Raw genomic sequence first — 21,466 nt, 5'->3', positions numbered from 1 at the left:
AAGGCAACAGGATAGATAATAGACCGCGCTGTGACAGCATCGTATGTGTAGTAGTAGCAGCAGCATATGTGGTGAGTATGGAAATGTGAGTGTATGCATGTGTGCGCATGTTATGTGTGTGTGGGTGTATGTAGTGTGTGTGTATGTGTGCATTGGGGTGTCAGTGTAAGTATGTGTGAGTGTGGGGGTAGAGTCCAGTGTGTGTGCATAGAGTCAGTGCAAGAGAGTTAGTATAAAAAAAGGGTCAATGCAGGTAGTCTGGGTAGCCATTTGATTAGCTATTTAGCAGCCTTGTTTAGCAGTCTTATGGCTTTCGGATAGAAGCTGTTCAGGGTCATGTTAGTTCTAGACTTGGTGCACTGGTACCACTTTCCGTGTGGAAGCAGAGCGAACAGTCTGTGGCTTGGGTGGCTGAGGTCTTTGCCAATTTTTTAGGCCTTCTTCTGACACCGCCTGGTATAGAGTGATGTACTGGGCTGTACTCACCACCCTTTGTAGTGGTTTAGTATTCGCTTCATTAGACCACTTCCTTATTGAGCGTGTCACTGGTACTTCCTTTTTTAGTTTTGCTTGTAAGCAGGAAGCAGGAGGATAGAGTAATGGTCTGATTTGCCAAAGGGAGGGCGAGGGAGAGCCTTGTATATGTTTCTGGGTGTAGAATAAAGGTGATCTAGAGTGTTGTCACCTCTAGTTGCACAGGTGACAAGCTGGTAAAAATGTGGTAAACAGATTTTAGTTTTCCTGCATTAAAATCACCAGCCTCGGGAAATGCAGCCTCTGAATGTGCATTTTCTTGTTTGCTTATGCCCCTATACAGCTCGTTGAGTGCGGTCTTAGTGCCAGCATCGGTGTGTGGTGGTAAATAGACAGCAACGAAAAATAATAGATGAAAACCCTCTTGGTAAATACTATGGTCTGCATTTTTTTATCAAGGTATTCTAACTCAGGCGAGCAAATACTAGAGACTTCCTTAACATTAGAGATTGTGCACCAGCTGTTGTTAATGAAGAGATACACCCCTTCTCCCTTGATCTTACCCAAGTCTGCCATCTGGTCGATGCATAAAAAAACTGTGAGATGTATATCCATGTCCTTGTTCACCCATGATTCTGAGAAACATAGGATATGTTTTTCAGGTCCCATTGAAAGGATAGTCTCGAACGGAGCTCATCCAGTTTGTTCTCCAGTGATTGCACGTTCTCCAATAGAGCAGAGTGTAATGGGAGTCTTTTTGTTCACCTTGGTATTTTCATCAGGATGCCGGCTTGCCTGCACTCTTTCGCCGCCGCTTCCTCTTTCGAGTCCCAGGGTTAAGGCCTCGTCCGGAGTAAGCAAAACATCCAGACCGGCAAATGTTAGTCCAAATCGCAGTTAGCAATGGCTGTTATAATGTCCAGAAGCTGTTTCGGTCATAGTAAGTGATGGCGGTGACAATTATGTACAATTTTTTTTAAAGATCTGCTTAAAAAAACACAGTTCACGTGAAAGGTAAAGCCATGCAGTAGCCTCGGAGTCCTTCCTAAACTCTCTAAAGCCCTTTTCACTGCATCTGTCTCCTCTCTTTCGGTGTCAACTCAGACGCTAGACCCCTGCTATGTAATGACAGCTTCCCCCCTTCCTGATTGAGACTTATTTCACTTTTGGCAGGAGATTATGTATTTTAGCCCAAATCAATGTTAGCTAATTCTTGGAATAGTAACTTCCCTCCAGATGTGGATGAGGAGCAGAGATTAGGAGGAGACAATGACAGTGATAGAAACACTCTGGACTAACAGCAGGGGACTCACAGCACCTCACCGCCTACGCATCATCACTTATTGATGTAGGATCTTAATTTGATCCCCCTGTTTCAGGATAACTTTCCTGCAATGCAGGACATTTAAAACTTGTAGTGTATTTTTAGGTTGAAAAAGGCGTCAACCCCTACAAAATTGTCCATTAATTGTAATCCACATATTAATTAGCGGTTAATGTGAAACCTATTGTCATTATTATTTTTTTTAAATATCTTTTTTTCTTACGTGACTGGGAGCCCTCGCTGGAGGCTCCGGACTGCGGACCGTCGCTGGAGGCTCTGGACCGTCGCTGGAGACTCCGGACTGCAGACCGTCGCTGAAGACTCCGGACCTTGGCTCATCACTGGAGGCTTTGGGCCATGGATCACCACTGGAGGCTTCGGGCCATGGATCACCACTGGAGGCTTCGGGCCATGGATCACCACTGGAGGCTTCGGGCCATGGATCACCACTGGAGGCTTCGGGCCATGGATCACCACTGGAGGCTTCGGGCCATGGATCATCACTGGAGGCTTCGGGCCATGGATCATCACTGGAGGCTTCGGGCCATGGATCACCACTGGAGGCTTCGGGCCATGGATCATCACTGGAGGCTTCGGGCCATGGATCACCACTAGAGGCTTGCGTGGAGCAGGCACAGGGCGTACCAGGCTGGAGATATGCACTGGAGGCCGGGTGCGTGGAGCAGGCACATGGCGTACCAGGGTGGAGAGACGCACTAGAGGCCGGGTGCGTGGAGCAGGCACAGTTTGTACCGGGCTGGGGAGACGCACTGGAGACCGGGTGTGCAGAGCTGGCACAGGATATACTGGGCCGTGGAGGCGCACTGGAGGTCTGGAGCGTAGAGCTGGCACAACCCGTCCTGGCTGGATGCTCACTTTCGCACCGCAAGTGCGAGGAGCTGGCACAGAATGCACCGGGCTGTGGATGCGCACTGGAGACACATTGCGTATCTCCGCAAAACATGGTGCCTGAAAGGTCACACGCTCCTCAAAGCGACTGTCTTGCTCCAGACTCCAACAAGAAAATGCAAAACCGAACGTAACGGTCTGCAGGGCTAGACAGCACAATGCAAAAACAACATCCCACAATCTCAGGTGGGAAAAAGGGCTGCCTAAGTATGATCCCCAATCAGAGACAACGATAAACAGCTGCCTCTGATTGGGAACCATACTAGGCCAACAAAGAAATATAAACATAGATTTGCCCACCCAAGTCACACCCTGACCTAACCAAAAGGAGAATAAAACAGACTCTCTAAGGTCAAGGCGTGACACATATGTTGATGTTGGGCTCCTGCTGGAGATTGGAAAATTATTTTATATTCCCCTTTAAGAGGTGGCTGAGTTAATGATAAATCAGAAAATCTACATGTCCATTTAAATCCTTTGTAAATCCACTTCACAATGGCATGTCAACTTGAAACGTTTTAGGGTCATCAAAGACATTACCATGATAAACTGTGCTCAGTTGATATGGCATTGATATCTTAAAAAATAAGGAAACTATTAACAATTAATTTTTTGTTTGACTATGTAACGCTAAAATAATCATATACAATCTTCTCATGGACTAAAAGTCAGATTCACTCCAAATTTGGTCTTTGGACTCATCACAATAGTCCCCAAAGAGTTTGAGAAAATAATGTTGATGCATTTAATGACGGCCACACTATGATATCCATGCAAAAAAATATTTGTTTTTGGGAGTTCTGGGTTATCACATACTCGGTCACAAAATGTAGTGTGCAGAGTCATTGTTCGACATTGCAGCCGAGAGTGCAGGCGACTGCTGCATCAGATGACCTGGCCTCCACAATCACCCGACCTAAACCCAACTGAGATGGCTTGGGATGAGTTGGACCGCAGAGTGAAGGAAAAGCAGCCAACAAGTGCTCAGCATATGTGGGACCTCCTTCAATACTGTTGGAAAAGCGTTCCTCATAAAGCTGGTTGAGAGAATGCCAAGAGTGTGCAAAGCTGTCATCAAGGCAAAGAGTGGCTACTTTGAAGAACCTCAAATATAAAATATATTTCGATTTGTTTAACACTTTTTTGCTTACTACATGATTCCATATGTGTTTTTTCATAGTGCTGATGTCTTCACTATTATTCTACAATGTAGAAAATAGTGAAACTAAATAAAAAGGGAAGTATGGCTTTTACCATGGCATTGGAACTGCCTAGCACGGCTTGATCTAAATGAAGTACTATGAAATAACGTCATGATCGCCTATTCAATCTTTTCACCATAACACTACCATAGAGCCTGGCAAACAGCATGTTCTGATCTAGATATAGGTTATCATTGCGTATCCATGTGCACTATACTTGTATGTATCTATGTATGTATGTATACAAGTCTAGGCAACATGTTTGGAGGTAACTTAGCGAAAGCACTTCCAATGCAGTGTGTTAGCATTGTTAGCATTGTTAACATTGGAGTCCTTCTGGATCCATGCTTGGAAGAAGATGATTAATTGGTTGCAGTGACTCTGTCCGATTCCTGTAAGTGAGGTCATACTGTGAATATGTTGGATGCACTTCTCTCAAAGGTCTTGTCTTCATCCATTGTTTATAGACAGATGCCAGACAGACGCCAAGTCATCCGCAGTGCTCCGTGTGCGCCAACGATGCAAGCCCAGAACATTCTAGCTAATTGGCTCAGAGTTGGTGATAATGGACGATCAGCTGCCTTTCAGGGTATAGGCATGTCCTACTGTGTTTTGCCATGTGCTGTACTAAATATATGGATGAATAATGCCCCTCAACTCTCAGTCCATTGAATCCAGGAATGTAAAAAACGTATTTTGAAAGTCACCCTGAAACACAGTGTGCCGTTTGTAAATGAATTGTAAAGCATTACGATATGCAGAGCAACAAGGTGTCTCATCACATCATTACATTAGAGGTCCTCCTGGCGACCACACATGTGGATAAGGATGACATTGTCTGAGTGCCGTGGACATGCAGACTGTATTTCACTACTTCAGTTGACTGACTGGCACCAGTGGAACAGAATGATTCTGAGAATCCCATCCTGACACTGATGAGGTCTAGAAGGAAAGTTATTGGAAAGGTAACTCATAGGATCACTAATGATATTGTTCTGAGACGTCCGTTCAAGCTTAGTGAAAATTGCATTTTTGGGTAATAGCAAAAACACAAGAACATACCATGATCGTTGTTACTACAGAATATGGAATTAAGTTCTTCCAAAAAACCCAATGCAGATATATATGTAATCATTACTAGTACAAAGCAAAATAATTTTCACTATAATCATACATCATGTTTTTTAGGGAACATGTCCTGTTCCATTGCTCAGTTTCCAGTGGATATTGTACAAACTTCTGTTTCATCAGTTTATTCAGTTCGATTAGAGAAAGACCAAGCAGCTCTAGGGATTATCTTATTGTGTTTGTTTGCTTTTTCGGTATGTAAACACATCTGTACCACCAATATTATGTCATTTCAAATCTTATTGACATGGTACCGTACCTCAGAGTATTGCCAAACTATCATAGTTTAATAATATGGCATGAATGTAATCTGAGGGACTGGTCATAGCTGTTCATGACTTAATAATTGAGTAGTTGATAAGAGTGCATTAGTAGAGTGTTGCACACAGTGAACAAATATGCACACACAAACAGACAGCCCTTTCACTGTACAGAACACCAGCATAGCCTGCCTTTCCCACTAGCCAACACTGATTTGAATGAAAGTCAATTCTTCAGTGAGGGTTTGCAGAACGAATCAAAGGTCAACAATGGCATTTCATCCTCCCACATATACTTCCAGTTTTATTTGCTGTGGCTACTCTGCTTTCGACCATTCTGATAGTATGGGCGTTTGTGCAATTTTAGCTGCTCAGGCGCTGGATGATGTTGAGACCCATGCATCGAAACTGCTTTGAATAATGGCAACGGATTGAAGTCAAACCTCTCCCTTGTGCCACCCCCCAGACACTGAGCGCCCATTAACAGCCAGTCGGCCATAGCTCTCCACAGTGCGCCAGCATACATCATTCCCCTGACATCATAGTAATCTGCTGATGTAGAGGTTCTAGTTCTGACAAAGTCACATAACAGATCTGGATATGAGTCCATGGGGAGCTCTGGCTCTCAATGCTCCTACAGTATGTGTGTAAACACTTCCAGTGCTTTTTATTGGGCCCTTTACAGTGCCAGAGTGCTCTGAGGGGAAAGAAAAGAGCACAGACAGCTCACAGGTCTTTTAACTGCTTTAGGCATTGGGCTAGTTCTGTCTTTGGGTTTGGAAACCAAAGGTACTGCACACAACACTGAGTCTTACTACAACACATGCTTTTATCTGCACTTTTTGCACCCCACAAAAACCTTATGAACTAGGCTTTGGATAAATCAAATATGATGACTGATCTACGTAGCTGAACAATATAAGGTTATTATGACCATCCACGTGTAGTTAACAATGTAGGGTTATGAAACAGTGTAGGCTTATGACCATCCACGTGTATGATTTACTCAAACTGTAAAAACATCTGCTTTCGATTGTTGGATCAAAAGCCTTTGTTGCAAATCACTTGATCATATCACACCGTGCGCCGGCACATAATAGGAGAAAAAGTGTCAAATGAAAGCCACGCGATGGAAACTTTAATCATTTGGAAAATAAAAGCGATGTTCACTTGCATTACGATGCATCATCCATACATATCACGTAGCCAAGGCAGTCTCTGTTGCCATGTATCATCCATACACAAGTCACAGGTAGTTCAGTAGTGTAAGCTATCTCTGAATAGAAACAACTGGGAAAAACCAAGGGGAATTCCTCGGACATTGATGGCTCGGGAATCCCTTTTATCCCAGGTTTCAAGAGTGTGCAAATTAACAGAACAAGATCATCGCTCATTTACAGGAAGCATATGTTCTTTGCGATATAAGTCAGAGTATCAGAGGGGATCCCTCATTGTGGGCTTTAGGAGTTCCCCCCTCTTGCATAGCTGAGGTACTCTGGGAAGTGAGATCTGCTGTACATGTTTTACTATCGTGATTTGTGGCACATGACTGATCAATTTTTAAAAAACTACCCCCTTCTTCTGTGAAAGTATTTATTGTCATTTTGGACTATGAAAACGACCATGAAAACCTGTGAAAGCATGCCGTACTGTCCGCCCTTCCTATTTGTGGGGAGCTCTCAGTCTGTCACGTCAGATATTATTATTTGTATAGAGAAGTAACTAATTGGAATAGTTTTATGACGCATATCTCCATAGTGCCCTCCAAGCTCAGGGTCTGAACCCCTTCCTGTGCTACTGGGTCCTGGACTTCCTGATGGGCCAACACCAGATGGTGAAGGTAGGCAACAACACCTCCACCACACTGATTCTCAACACAGGGTCCCCACAGGGGTGAGTGCTCAGCCCCTTCCTGTACACCAGGGGAGAGCAATTCCAACCCTCTGGGGCCTGATTGGTGTCACAGTTTTGCCCCAGCCCCAGCTAACACACCTGACTCCAATAATCAACTAATCATGATCTTCAGTTTAGAATGCAATTTGATTAATCAGCTGTGTTTACTAGGGATGGAGAAAAAGTGTGACACCCATCAGGCCCCTGAGGACTGGATTTGCACACCCCTGCTGTACACCCATGACTGCGTGGTCATGCACATCTACAACTCAATAATCAAGTTTACTGATGACACAACAGTGGTAGGCCTGATTACCAACAACGACAAGAAAGCCTACATGGAGGAGGTGAGAGCCCTGGCAGAATGATACCAGGAAAATGTACATTTAGTCATTTTTAAAAACACTTTAATCATTTAGCAGACACTCTTATCCAGAGAAACTTACAGTAGTGATTACATACAATTTCATACTTGTCCCCCATGGGAATCAAACCCACAACCCTGGCATTGCAAGCAGCCATGCTCTACCAACTGAGCCACACAGTACACCTCTCCCTCAATGTCAACAAAACTAAGGAGCTGATTGTGGACTGCAGAGAGAGCATGCCCCCATCCACATCAACGGGGAGAGGGTCAAATACTTCAAGTTCCTCGGCGTGCACATCACTGACGACCTGAAATTATCCCTTCACAATGTGTTGAAGAAGGCTTGCCATCTAAGACCCTCGCACACTTCTATAGATGCACCATTGAGAGCATCCTGTTGGGCTGTATCACCGCCTGGTACAGCAATTGCACCGTCTGCAACTGCAGAGCTCTCCAGAGGAGGGTGTGGTCAGCCCAACAAATCCCCGGGTGCACACTGCCTGCCCTCCAGGACATCTACAGCAACCAGTGTTCACAGGAAGGCCAAGAAGATCATCAAGGACCTCAGCCATCCGAGCCACAGCATGTTCATCCCGCTTCCATCTAGAATGTGGAGACAATACAGGTGCATCAAAGCAGGGACCGAGAGACTGAAAAACAGCTTCTGTCTCCAGGCCATCAGACTGTTAACAGTCACCACTAGCCAGCCATCGCCCAATACCCTGACCTGAACCTTAGTCACTGTTACTAGCCGCCTACCACCCGGTACTCTGCCCTGTTCCTTAGAGACTGCTGCCCAATGTACATAGAATCATTCTATATAACTACTGCTGTACACACATTTTCTATTCATATACTGTATATACACACCATTATGACCAAAAGTATGTGGACACCTGCTCGTCGAACATCTCATTCCAAAATCATGGGCATTAATATGGAGTTGGTTCCACCTTTGCTGCCTCCACTCTTCTGGGAAGGCTTTCCACTAGATGTTGGAACATTGCTGCGGGGACTTGCATCCATTCAGCCACAAGAGCATTTGTAACAGTCTCTTTCGCAGATGAGCCCTGCATCCATGAGGAACTATGATTTGTAAGGCCTCTTTGGATAAGGCTTGGGAATGTCTACCCATCTCCAGCCCCAAAAAATACAGAAATTGTCAGGGGGTTTGGTGCGTACTGGTAGCGAAGTCAGGTGCAGGAGAGCAGAGAGTTGTGAACAGGCGCACACTTTATTGAGGCAGGAGAAAACAGCAGACGGACGCAACTGCGTCAAAACCTCCAGCCACAATAGCAAAAGTGCAGAGCGCAAAACACAGTCACAAAAGCTAATGATATCAAATAAACATACTACGTGCAATAACATGGATCATAAACACCAGCCTGGCGCGTAACCTCAAACACGTAACACGAAACAATTTCACACAAAGACATGGGGGGGGAACAGAGGAATAAATACATGCAGTGTGATTGGGAATGTAAACCAGATGTGCAGGGAACAAGACAAAACAAATGGAACAATGAAAAATGGAGCGGCGATGGCTAGAAAGCCGGTGACGTCGACCGCCGAACGCCGCCCGAACAAGGAGAGGAGCCAACTTCGGCGGAAGTCATGACAGAAATGTAGGAAGAAGGTTTGATTATCTTCATCTTGATTCATGATTAAGTTGGCTGGGTGTCATAAACAGCAAGTAACCGCCCGTCCAAATAGGGCTTCTGTTTTGGTATCAGTCTATGGCTTACACTTGGTTCCATCTCCTACTGTTTATATGGTTTCCATGCAGATAGGTAGGTAGTACACTCTTCGAAAAAAGGGTTCCAAAAGGGTTCTTCGGCTGTTCCCCATAGGAGAGCCCTTTTTGGTTCCAGGTAGAACCCTCTGTAGAAAGGATCCTACATGGAACCCAAAGGAACAGATGGCGCCGGAAGAAATAGCAGCAGTTTTACGGGCGCCTAACCAATTGTGCTATTATGTGTTGTTTTTGGTGTTATTTGCAACTTATTTTGTACATAATGTTTCTGCCACCGTATCTTATGGCAAAAAAAGAGCTGCTGGATATCAGGACAGTGATCACTCACCTCGGATTAGACAAACAAATATTATTCAACAAGCAGGACGCACAGGATGTACTTCAGACACCCGACAAGGCCGAAATCCCCGTCATTGACAAGAGAAAGAGACGCAGGTATAGAGGACACAGGGCGGGGTGCCTTGTAAGGATCTATATTTGTAAACAACAGCTGGTGCACGAAATCTAAGGAAGTTTCTAGATTTTGTTCACCTGACGTAGAGTATCTCATGATAAGCTGTAGACCACACTATTTGCCAAGAGACATTTCATCTATTTTTTTCGTGGCTGTTTATTTACCACCACAGACGGATGCTGGCACTAAGACCGCACTCAGTCAGCTGTATAAGGAAATAAGCAAACAGGAAACCGCTCACTCAGAGGCGGCACTCCTGGTGGCCGGGGACTTTAATGCAGGGAAACTTAAATCAGTTTTACCTAATTTCTATCAGCATGTTAAATGCGCAACGAGAGGGGAAAAAAATTCAAGATCACCTTTACTCCGCACACAGAGACGCATACAAAGCTCTCCCTCGCCCTCCATTTGGCAAATCTGACCATAATTCTATCCTCCTGATTCCTGCTTACAAGCAAAAATTAAAGCAGGAAGCACCAGTGACTCAGTCTATAAGAAAAGTGGTCAGATGAAGTAGACGCTAAACTACAGGACTGTTTTGCTAGCACAGACTGGAATATGTTCCGGGATTCTTCCGGCATTGAGGAGAACACCAGATCAGTCAATGGCTTTATCAATAAGTGCATCGAGGACGTTGTTCCCACAGTGACCGTACGTACATACCCCAACCAGAACCCATGGATTACAGGCAACATTCTCACTGAGCTAAAGGGTAGAGCTGCCGCTTTCAAGGTGCGGGACTCTAACCCGGAAGCTTAAAAGAAAACCTGCTATTCCCACCGACGAACCATCAAACAGGCAAAGCGCCAGTACAGGACTAAGATTGAATCGTACTACACAGGCTCTGACGCTCGTCGGACTATTAAAGACTACAAAGGGAAACTATTAAAGACTACAAAGGGAAGCACAGCCGCGAGCTGCCCAGTGAAACGAGTTTACCAGACGAGCTAAATCACTTCTATGCTCGCTTCGAGGCAAGCGACACTAAGGCATGCATGAGAGCATCAGCTGTTCCGGACGACTGTGTGATCACTCTCTCCGTAGCCGATGTGAGTAAGACCTTTTTAACAGGTCAACATTCACAAGGCCGCTAGGCCAGATGGTTTACGGATTACATTTTCAACATGTCCCTGATTGAGTCTATAATACCAACATGTTTCAAGCATCGATAGTCCCTGTGCCTAAGAACACTAAGGTAACCTGCCTAAATGACTACAGACCCGTAGCACTCATGTCTGCAGCCATGAAGTGCTTTGAAAGTCTAGAAATGGCTCACGTTAACACCATTATCCCAGAAACCCTAGACCCACTCAAATATGCATACAGCTCAAACAGATCCACAGATGATGTAATCTCTATTGCACTCCACACTGCCCTTTCCCACCTGGACAAAAGGAACACCTACGTGACAATACTATTCATTGACTACAGTTCAGAGTAAGCTAAGGATCCTGGGACTAAACACCTCCCTCTGCAACTGGATCCTGGACTTCCTGACGGGCCGCCCCCAGGTGGTGAGGGTAGGTAGCAACACATCTGCCACGCTGATCCTCAACACTGGAGCTCCTCAGGGGTGCGATCTCAGTCCCCTCCTGTACTCCCTATTCACCCACGACTGCATGGCCAGGCATGACTCCAACACCATCATTGAATTTGCAGACGACACAACAGTGGTAGGCCTGATCACTGACAACGACGAGACAGCCTGTAGGGAGGAGGTCAGAGACCTGGCCGGCTGGTGCCAGAATAACAACCTCACCCTCAACGTAATCAAGACATAATAGGTGATTATGGACTACAGGAAAAGGAGGATTGAGCACGCCCCCATTCTCATCATTGGGGCTGTAGTGGAGCAGGTTGAGAGCTTCAAGTTCCTTGGTGTCCACATCACCAACAAACTAGAATGGTCCAAACCCGCCAAGACAATCGTGAAGTGGGCACGACAAAACATATTCCCCCTCAGGAGACTGAAAATATTTGGCATGGGTCCTCAGATCCTCAAAAGCTGCAACATTGAGAGCATCCTGACTGGTTGCATCACTGCCTGGTAGTGCAACTGCTCGGCCTCCGACCGCAAGGCACTATAGAGGGTAGTGCGTACGGCCCAGTACATTGCTGGGGCTAAGCTGCCTGCCAACCAGGACCTCTACACCAGGCAATGTCAGAGGAAGGCCCTAAAAACTGTCAAAGACCCCAGCCACCCCAGTCATAGACTGTTCTCTCTGATACCGCATGGCAAGCGGTAACGGAGCGCCAAGTCTAGGACCAAAAGGCTTCTCAACAGCTTTTACCCCCAAGCCACAAGACTCCTGAACAGGTAATCAAAAGGCTACCCGGACTATTTGCATTGTGTCCCGCCCCCCCTCCCCCTTCCCCCATCCCACCTGCCAACCCCTCTTTAATGCTGCTGCTACTCTCTGTTTATCATCTATGCATAGTCACTTTAACTATACATTCATGTACATATTACCTCAATTAGCCCGACTAACCGGTGCCCCTGCACATTGACTCTGTACCGGTACCACCTGTATATAGCCTCGCAACTGTTATTTTAACTGTCATTTTACAGTTTTTTTTCCTTTCTTTACTTATCTATTGTTACCTAATGCCTATTTTTTACTTAAAACTTGCACTGTTGGTTAGGGCTTGTAAGTAAGCATTTCACTGTAAGGTCTACTACACCTGTTGTATTCAGCGCACGGGACAAATACACTTTGATTTGATTTGATTACCTAAGAGGACACTAAAGACAGGCTCAGCTTTGAATAATTTATTTTTGGTCTCCTCACAGTAAATGTACCTTAAACTCATGATCAATGAAGCAATACCTGTCCTCAAGCACTCACATTCAGAATAACATGATACTAAGCACAGACATCTGGTATAGCCATGAATTGAACACATTTCGAAATAACACTGTGTTTTCATAAGAAAGACGAGGAATTACACAACTGAATTATACCTTTAAGGTATTTTACAGATGTTAGCACCACAGCCACATTTGCTTTCACTGAAACCCTGCACATCAAAGAAGGGGAGGAATGAATTGGCTTGGCTGGATTGCATCAGATCCCGATTGATTGATTGATTTTTGATGTTGGATCATGTATGTATTCCATCCTCTTTTAAATTTCGACAATGATTTTGTCTAAATGTATTTTTTCAGCTTCTCGTTTTCTCCGGACTAGTTATCTATAACCAACAACATGTTGTTGATTCACCTTCAATAATGTCCCAATGGACAGGCATAGCTTGACGTAGATGGATTGTACCTCAAGTTTCTACTAGAATAAGCCTGTTTCTAGTGTAAAATATAGTCATACTTTATACACCAGTTAAGAGTTCAGTGAGACCTGGCATTAGACTGGAGGTCATGTAGGCTCTCCCCAGTGATTCATGCCAAAGCTCAAAGAGGTCGCCATGGAACTCTCCAAGACTTAGTGTGCATAATTTCCGGTCATTTGTTACAGGGAATTGGCCAGTAGAAGCAGATGTTCATTGGATGGGTCCTAACTAGGATCTCAGCACAAGCAGCATGACTATTTATCACTGGTTATCCATACTGAATGTTTGAACACATTAGCAGACTATGAATGTCATCGTTTTATGATAGTCAGGAGCAGAAAACCCTCCTCAGCTACAGAATAGGGGAGTTGACCAACGTAGCAACTAGGCTTATTTTGTGTGTCTAGTCCCTTCATACGAAGCCCTTGAATGTGATTTACTACCTTTTCCTGTCAACATTGAAATTCGAGGTACAATGTTTTTTCTCTAATCTACCATTTCTAAACATGGGAGGTAGGTATGCAGACAGTTGGCCACAAAAACAGTGAAGGTTATCTGCAAGATCTAGTGACACGTGCCTGCTATGTGCTCATGTCTAGATTAACTCCCAGTTCTCTCCCACATTGGACGTTAGATTACAGTATGTGTTCTTAGTCACCATTCAAAAAGAATGACGACTATTATTCACATGTGTGTGTGTGTGGAAGATTAAATAAATATTTGGTCTGCATAAATAGTCTGTCTGTATTTGTTCATATTTAGCAGCGATTAGAATCTTAAGACTCCTAAGCTACAAGGGCTGTAAACAAGACATAAACCATGTGTTCCGCACATACTGTATATAGTTTCCCATATTTGGAGTAAGAATCACATCCCATGGAGGATCCCAAGGATAACACATGAAACTCAAACCTGCATTTGAACAAGTATGCCTATCCATTAGATTTACTGGAACATACGCTAGATTTATTGGAACAAGCAGGAAAGCGGTTGAGTGAGGCAGTGCATTGAGCTATAAAAGAACTGGAGACTGCGTCCAAGATGGCTGACTGTTGTTTTCAACGTGATCTACCCATGTTCGCATACCCCGTTTCGTGGTTGCAGCCATGTTTCTAGATCCGGTTTTACTGGGACGTCTACATCTACACACTAGCACTCAGTGCGCACTGGGACCCTCCACGAGTATCGATGACGTCATCACATCATCCAGAAGCATGACAGACAATGGATGACTATAACATTGATGAATAAAGTGTCTTATTAGGAATTTTCTCATTATACTTCTCTCTGGGGCCGAATGGGAATTGTCTTTCTGAGCCAGACTTCAGTTAAACTGCAATTCCGAAACTGTCCTCTTGGTACAGTGGAAAGTGTGCTTCGAGACCGGAACCCTGGGGCCTTAAGGCAGTCTGGGCTCTGCTAGACAAACTAAAGCCTTGTTCACATTGGCAGTTTGAAGTGACTCAAATCCAATTTTTTTTGCATATCCAATTCGAATCTGTTCTTTTTCCTGCAGATTTGAACAGCCAAAAAGCACATGGAATCAGATATTTTAAGCCACATTTCAAACCACCTTCGTAAGTGGTTTGAAGTCAGATAGAAATCTGATTCCTGGCAATGTTACTAAAAGGTGATTTGGCAATAAAAAATTAAATAAAAATCCCTTCCATTGATTGTTAACTTGTGATTGATAAAGTTAGCTGAACTTTGTAGTGGCTGTTTAAAAAAAATTACAGTTTCTCCTCGCCCATACACTACGTTCAGGGTGAGTAACCATCTAGTTTTAAGTTGTAAAATAGTGAACAACTTCTTTAATTGTTTACAAACAAATTAGTGAATGTGCTAGAAAGCTCAACAGCTTCCTAGCTAGCTAAGTGACTGCTCTGGCTAGCCAAAAAATACTAGTTTTGAAAGTTGGATCATTATATCTTTTGAGGCTTTAAAAGTGTTATTACACTATGATTCTGAACATTCAAAGCAAATGGGAAACATCCACGGCAGGCATTGTTGTCACTTTAGTTTGCTACATAACTTCTGAGCGATAGGAAGCAGGAGAATTTGATGTTTGGACAGTCAGTATTAAAAAGTATTCGCTATTTCAATGCTTCCCGGTCTTAAGTTTGGTTTTTGCCTTTTTTAATTTTGGTTTGGTACACAAACTTTAACCTGTCTGGGAACGTGGGACGCTTGCGTCCCACCCTAGTCAACAGCCAGTGGAATCGCGTCGCGCAAAATACAAAACCTCATAAATGCTATAACTTCAATTTCTCAAACATATGACTATTTTACACCATTTTATAGATACACCTCTCCTGAATCGAACCACGTTGTCCGATTTCAAAAAGGTTTTACAGCAAAAGCAAAACATTAGATTATGTTAGGAGAGTACCCTGCCAAAAAAAAATCACACTGCCATTTTCAAAGCAACTAGCATGCATCACAAATACCCAAAACACAGCTAAATGCAGCACTAACCTTTGACAATCTTCATCAGATGACACTCCTAGGACATCATGTTACACAATACATGCATTTTTTGTTCGATAAAGTTTATATTTATATATAAAAACAGCATTTTACATCGGCGCGTGACGTTCAGAAAATATTTTCCCTCAAATGCTTCCGGTGAATCAGGGCTACAATTTACAAAATTACTATTCAAAAACATTGTTAATATGTAATATTGTCATTCAAAGAATTATAGATCAACATCTCGTGAATGCAACCGCATTGCAAGATTTAAAAATAACTTTACTGGGAAATCACACTTTGCAATAAACGACGTGGTATGCTCAGAAAAATAGGCTAGGCGATACATGTTAGCGCCATCTTGGAACCATCTAAAATCAAATATACTATTGTAAATATTCCTTTACCTTTTGATTATCTTCATCAGAAGGCACTTCCAGGAATCCCAGGTCCACAACAAATGTAATTTTGTTCGAAAAAGTTAATAATTTATGTCCCAATAGTTCTTTCTTGTTAGCGCGTTCCGAAGGCTACTCATAATGTACTCATAATGTTCGTTCAAACATGTCAAACGTTGTATAACATAAATCTTTAGGGCCTTTTTCAACCAGAGCTTCAATAATATTCAAGGCGGACGATTGCATTGTCTTACTAAACGTTTCGGAACAAAAGGGTTCCCATGGGCGCCCGCGTCATAGTAGTAATGGCCCTCCCCCTGTGACCAACTTCCCAAGCCTCTCTTTGGGTCAGTTTCTACCATAGAAGACTCAAACCACTTTGTAAACACTGTTGACATCTAGTGGAAGCCTTAGGAAGTGCTAAATGATTAATAAGTCCCTGTGTGTTTCAATGGCAAAGGCTTGAAAGTGATTCCACAAATCAGATTTCCACTTCCTGTTAGGATTTGTCTCAGTGTTTTGACTGCCATATGAGTTCTGTTATACTCACAGACACCATTCAAACTGTTTTAGAAACTTTAGAGTGTTTTCTATCCAAAGGAGTAGTAACCAGATTAAATCGGATACGTTTTTTATCCGGCTGTGCAAATACTGCCCCCTATCCCCAACAGGTTTTAAACAGTTGAAAATACTATATGTTTGTGTTATGGAAAATATATTTCACAGCGGTTTAGATTGTACAATGATTCTCTACACTATACCTGCTTATTTTGTCACATAAACTGAAATTAGGTGAAGTATTAGAATTTTTGTAACCAGGAAATGGCGGAGTGTGACCAAGGCAGTGTGACCAAGGCTTATGAGGCTTTCTCAGATGAGGGGAGAAGAACTGGGGGATCTCTCTATAGTGCCCTCACACACACACAGGGTGTTTCTCAATATACATACTACCGTGCTCCACACTCTCATGCTCCAAGTGCATTCTCCGAGGATGTTCTCTTGAGTACGTTCTTGTGAGGATGAGAGTGTGGAGTATGCAGAAAACATTACATTTGAGAAGCACTTGCACTCCCCCTAGTGTATTACCTCACTCTGCACCTCCCCATTCACTGAACCTTCTTCCAGCCAGGACAAAGGCAACAATAGAGGAAAAACAAGATATGCACAAAGCAAACGGTTACTTCATAATTATCAGCTAGCTATATGTGAATCGTAATAATCTATCTAAGCTGCTAAGGTAACAGGCAAAAAAATGCCTAAAACTAATGTAATGCAAGGTAGCTGTTAATTATTTGTGGCTAGCTAGCCAGTTAGCCCTATTGACTTACTATGGACTTACCCGTTCACTGAACCTTCTTCCAGCCAGGACAATGGCAAAAGAGACTAAACAAAATATACACAAATCAAATGTTTTACTTCATAACTAATCAGCTCCTCACATCAGCTCCTCACATCCTCACATATGTAAATTGTAATAATCTACTGTAGATAACAAGGTAGTTTAACAGGCAAAAATGACCTAAATGAATGTTATGCAAGGTAGATGTCAATTCTTTGCGTGTAGCTAGCTACCAATTCTTTGTGGCTATCTAGATAGCTGACAGTAGTAGCTAGTTATCCCTATTGACTTACTATGGGATGTATGCGCATTACAGCCAAAACATGCCAAAATTAACACAGTATGTATTTATTAATGTAGTAGAGGTCGACCGATTAATCGGACTGGCCGATTATTTAGGGCCGATATCAAGTTTTCATAACAATCGGTATTTTTGGCCACCGATTTGCCAAATTTGTAAAAAAATTTTTAACTAGGCAAGTCAGATTAAGAACACATTCTCATTTACAATGACGGCCTAGAAACGGGGGTTAACTGCCTTGTTCAGGGGGGGTTCGTTTTTGCAACCTTCAGTTACCAGTCAAAACGCTCTAACCACCTGCCTTACATTGCACTCCACAAGGATTAACAGGCTGACTACTTGTTACGCGAGGGCAGCAAGAAGCAAAGGTAAGTTGCTAGCTAGCATTAGACTTATAAAAAACTATCAATCTTAACCTGTTGGGGCTACAGGTTAGCAATGAACCCCGAGTCGGGATTGCTAACAAGGCTGGAAATTCAAAACATCAAAAATCTAATAATTTCAATTTCTCAAACAATCAACTATTTTACACAATTTAAAAGATAAACATCTCCTTAATCTAACCACATTGTTCGATTTTCAAAGAGGCTTTACGGGCAAAAGCATAAAGTTAGATTATGTTAGGACAGTACATAGCCACAAAAGTACAAACATCCATTTTCAATTCAAGGTCAGGCGTCACCAAAAGCAGAAACCAGCTAGAATTATGCACTAACCTTTGTCAATCTCCATCAGATGACACTCCTAGGACATTATGTTATACAATACATGCATTTTTTGTTCCATCAAGTTCATATTTATATCCAAAAACAGCATTTTACAGTAGCGTGAAATTCAGATTTTTTTCTTCTCTGAAATGCTTCCGGTGAACATAACAAAATTATTATTCGAAAACATTGGTAAATTATAATATTGTCATTCAAAGAATAATATATTATCATCTCGTAATTGCTACCGAATGGCCAGATCTCAAAATAACTTTACTGGGAAATCACATTTTGCAATAAACGGGGTGCTATGCTAAGAACAATAAGCTATGCTATACAGTTAGCATCATCTAATATCGATAATAACATTGTAAATATCCCCTTACCTTTGATTATCTCCATCAGAAGGCACTGCCAGGAATTCCCAGGTCCGGAACAAATGTGGTTTCTTTTGACAAAGTTCATAATTTATGTCCAAATAACACCAAGTAGTTAGCGTTCATTATGCTCCCACAAAACGTGGTGGGGGGGGTTGTAAAATCACGCCGAAAAGCTAAAAAAACCTAGTAAATAATCTATTGACGTTCGTTCAAACATGTCAAACGTTGTTTAGCATTAATCTTTTGGTCCATTTTTAACGTTAAACATCAGTAATATTTTCACACAACCTATCCTATGTCTTGATAAACAATTAATGACAAACTCACGCTTCTCAGATTTATGCGCAGGTGCAAAAAATGAAGTGACGACATGTCAACTTCCTTGCATTCTAATTTGCTCTCTGTTTATCATAGAAGCTTCAAACAACTTTATAAAGATCGTTGACATCTAGTGGAAGCCGTAGGTGTTGCGAAATGAATCCTTTCTCACTATGGTATCTATAAAACAATGACACTAAATAGTACAGTCACAAAATTCACATTTTTTTGGATCTATTTTTCACAGGTTTTTGCCTGCAATATGAGTTTTGTTATACTTACAGACACCATTTAAACTGTTTTAGAAAATTCAGAGTGTTTTCTATCCGAATGTGTTAATAATATGCATATCCTAGCTTCTGAGTTGGTGTAGGAGGCAGTTAAAAATGGGCACATATTTTTTTCAAAATTTCTCAATACTGCCCCCGAGCCCCAACAGGTTAACATAATCACTAGTTAACTACACATGGTTGATGATATTACTAGTTTATCTAACGTGTCCTGCGTTGTATATAATCGATGCGGTGCCTGTTAATTTTCATTGAATCACAGCCTACTTCGACAAACGGGTGTTGATTTAACAAGCACATTTGCGAAAAAAGTACTGTCGTTGCACCAATGTACCTAACCATAAACATCAATGCCTAACAGGAATATTTAGACTTAGCCACCCGTTAGATAAAATACGGAACGGTTCCGTATGTCACTGAAAGAAAAAAACTTTTGTTTTCGAGATGATAGTTTCCGGATTCGACCATATTAATGACCTAAGGCTCGTATTTCTGTGTGTTTATTATATTATAATTAAGTCTATGATTTGATAGAGCAGTCTGACTGAGCGGTGGTAGGCAGCAGCAGGCTCGTAAGCATTCATTCAAACAACCCTTCGCTGTGCTTCAAGCATTGCGCTGTTAATGACTTCAACCTGGGTGGGTATAATTTGTGGAACGTTCCAACAGGAATCTATTCCAAAAACTTCGTAAATAACAAGGTTTCCAAAAAACAACGCATACAAAGTTGTATAGCGGCAGAATAAGATACCGGGTAGGGAGTGGTCTATTTCATTGCGTTTTTCACTCATCACGTTTATTCCAAAAAATGTCTCTCCTCACATGTCTGTTTGCCTATGGACAAACATTAAGAATAAGCTACGTGGTGAGTTGATGCCTATTCGGCAGCTAGTTAGCTAGGTTTGTATGCGTTGCTACTTTGTATGCGTTGTTGGTTGGCAACCTTTTACTTTACGTTTTTTGGAACAGATTCCTGTTGGAACATTCCACAAATTATACCCACCCCTTCAAGCCTGTCAACTCCCAAGATTAGGCTGGTGTAACCGATGTGAAAGGGCTAGCTAGTTAGCCGGGTGCACGCTAATAGCGTTTCAAACGTCACTCGCTCTGAGACTTGGAGTAGTTGTTTCCCTTCCTCTGCATGGGTAACGCTGCTTCGAGGGTGGCTGTTGTCGATGTGTTCCTGGTTTGAGCCCAGGTAGGAGCGAGGAGAGGGACGGAAGCTATACTGTTACACTGGCAATACTAAAGTGCCTATAAGAACATCCAATAGTCAAAGGTATATGAAATACAAATCGTATAGAGAGAAATAGTCCTATAATTCCTATAATAACTACAACCTAAAACTTCTTACCTGGGAATATTGAAGACTCATGTTAAAATGAACCACCAGCTTTCATATGTTCCCATGTTCTGAGCAAGGCACTTAAACATTAGCTTTCTTACATGGCACATATTGCACTTTTACTTTCTTCTCCAACACTTTGTTTTGCATTATTTAAACCAAATTGAACATGTTTCATTATTTATTTGAGGCTAAATTGATTTTATTGATGTATTATATTAACTTAAAATAAGTGTTCATTCAGTATTGTTGTAATTGTCATTATTACTGTCACGTCCTGACCATATACTTAGGTTTTTTTGTATTATATTTGGTCAGGACGTGGCAGTTATGTTTGGTTATGGTATAGTGGGGTTGTGAGTGTTGGGGTAGGTTCTAGGTTAGGTATTTCTATGTGGAGTTTAGTGAGTGTATGTTTGTTTGGTTAATTGGGGTTGGGACTCTCAGTTGAAGGCAGGTGTTGTCTATCTGCCTTTGATTGAGAGTCCCATATAGTGGGGTGTGTTTGTTTGATTTTTGTGGGTAATTGTAATTTTGCACTGTGTTTCGTTTCACCTGTGAAACTGTCACCTTTCTCCTCTGAGTGTTTATTTTGTTTTGTCGTTTCCATCTAAAATAAAGATGATGTGGAACAGTCAACCTGCTGCGTATTGGTCATCGAGTGATTTCGACATATCTTCCGATGAGGGAGAATACGAGGAACGTGACAGAATTACCCACCGACAACGGACCAAGCAGCAGAGGAAGGAGCAGCACAAGGAGAGGCACCAGGAGAAAGGCTATCTGGAGTCATGGACTTGGGAGGAAATCCTGGACGGGAAAGGACCATGGACTCAAGCTGGGGATTATCGCCGCCCACAGTGGGAGATC

Source organism: Salmo salar, chromosome ssa09, assembly GCF_905237065.1.
Source record: "Salmo salar chromosome ssa09, Ssal_v3.1, whole genome shotgun sequence".
NCBI lineage: Eukaryota > Metazoa > Chordata > Actinopteri > Salmoniformes > Salmonidae > Salmo > Salmo salar.
Note: the sequence above shows the minus strand (reverse complement) of the source record.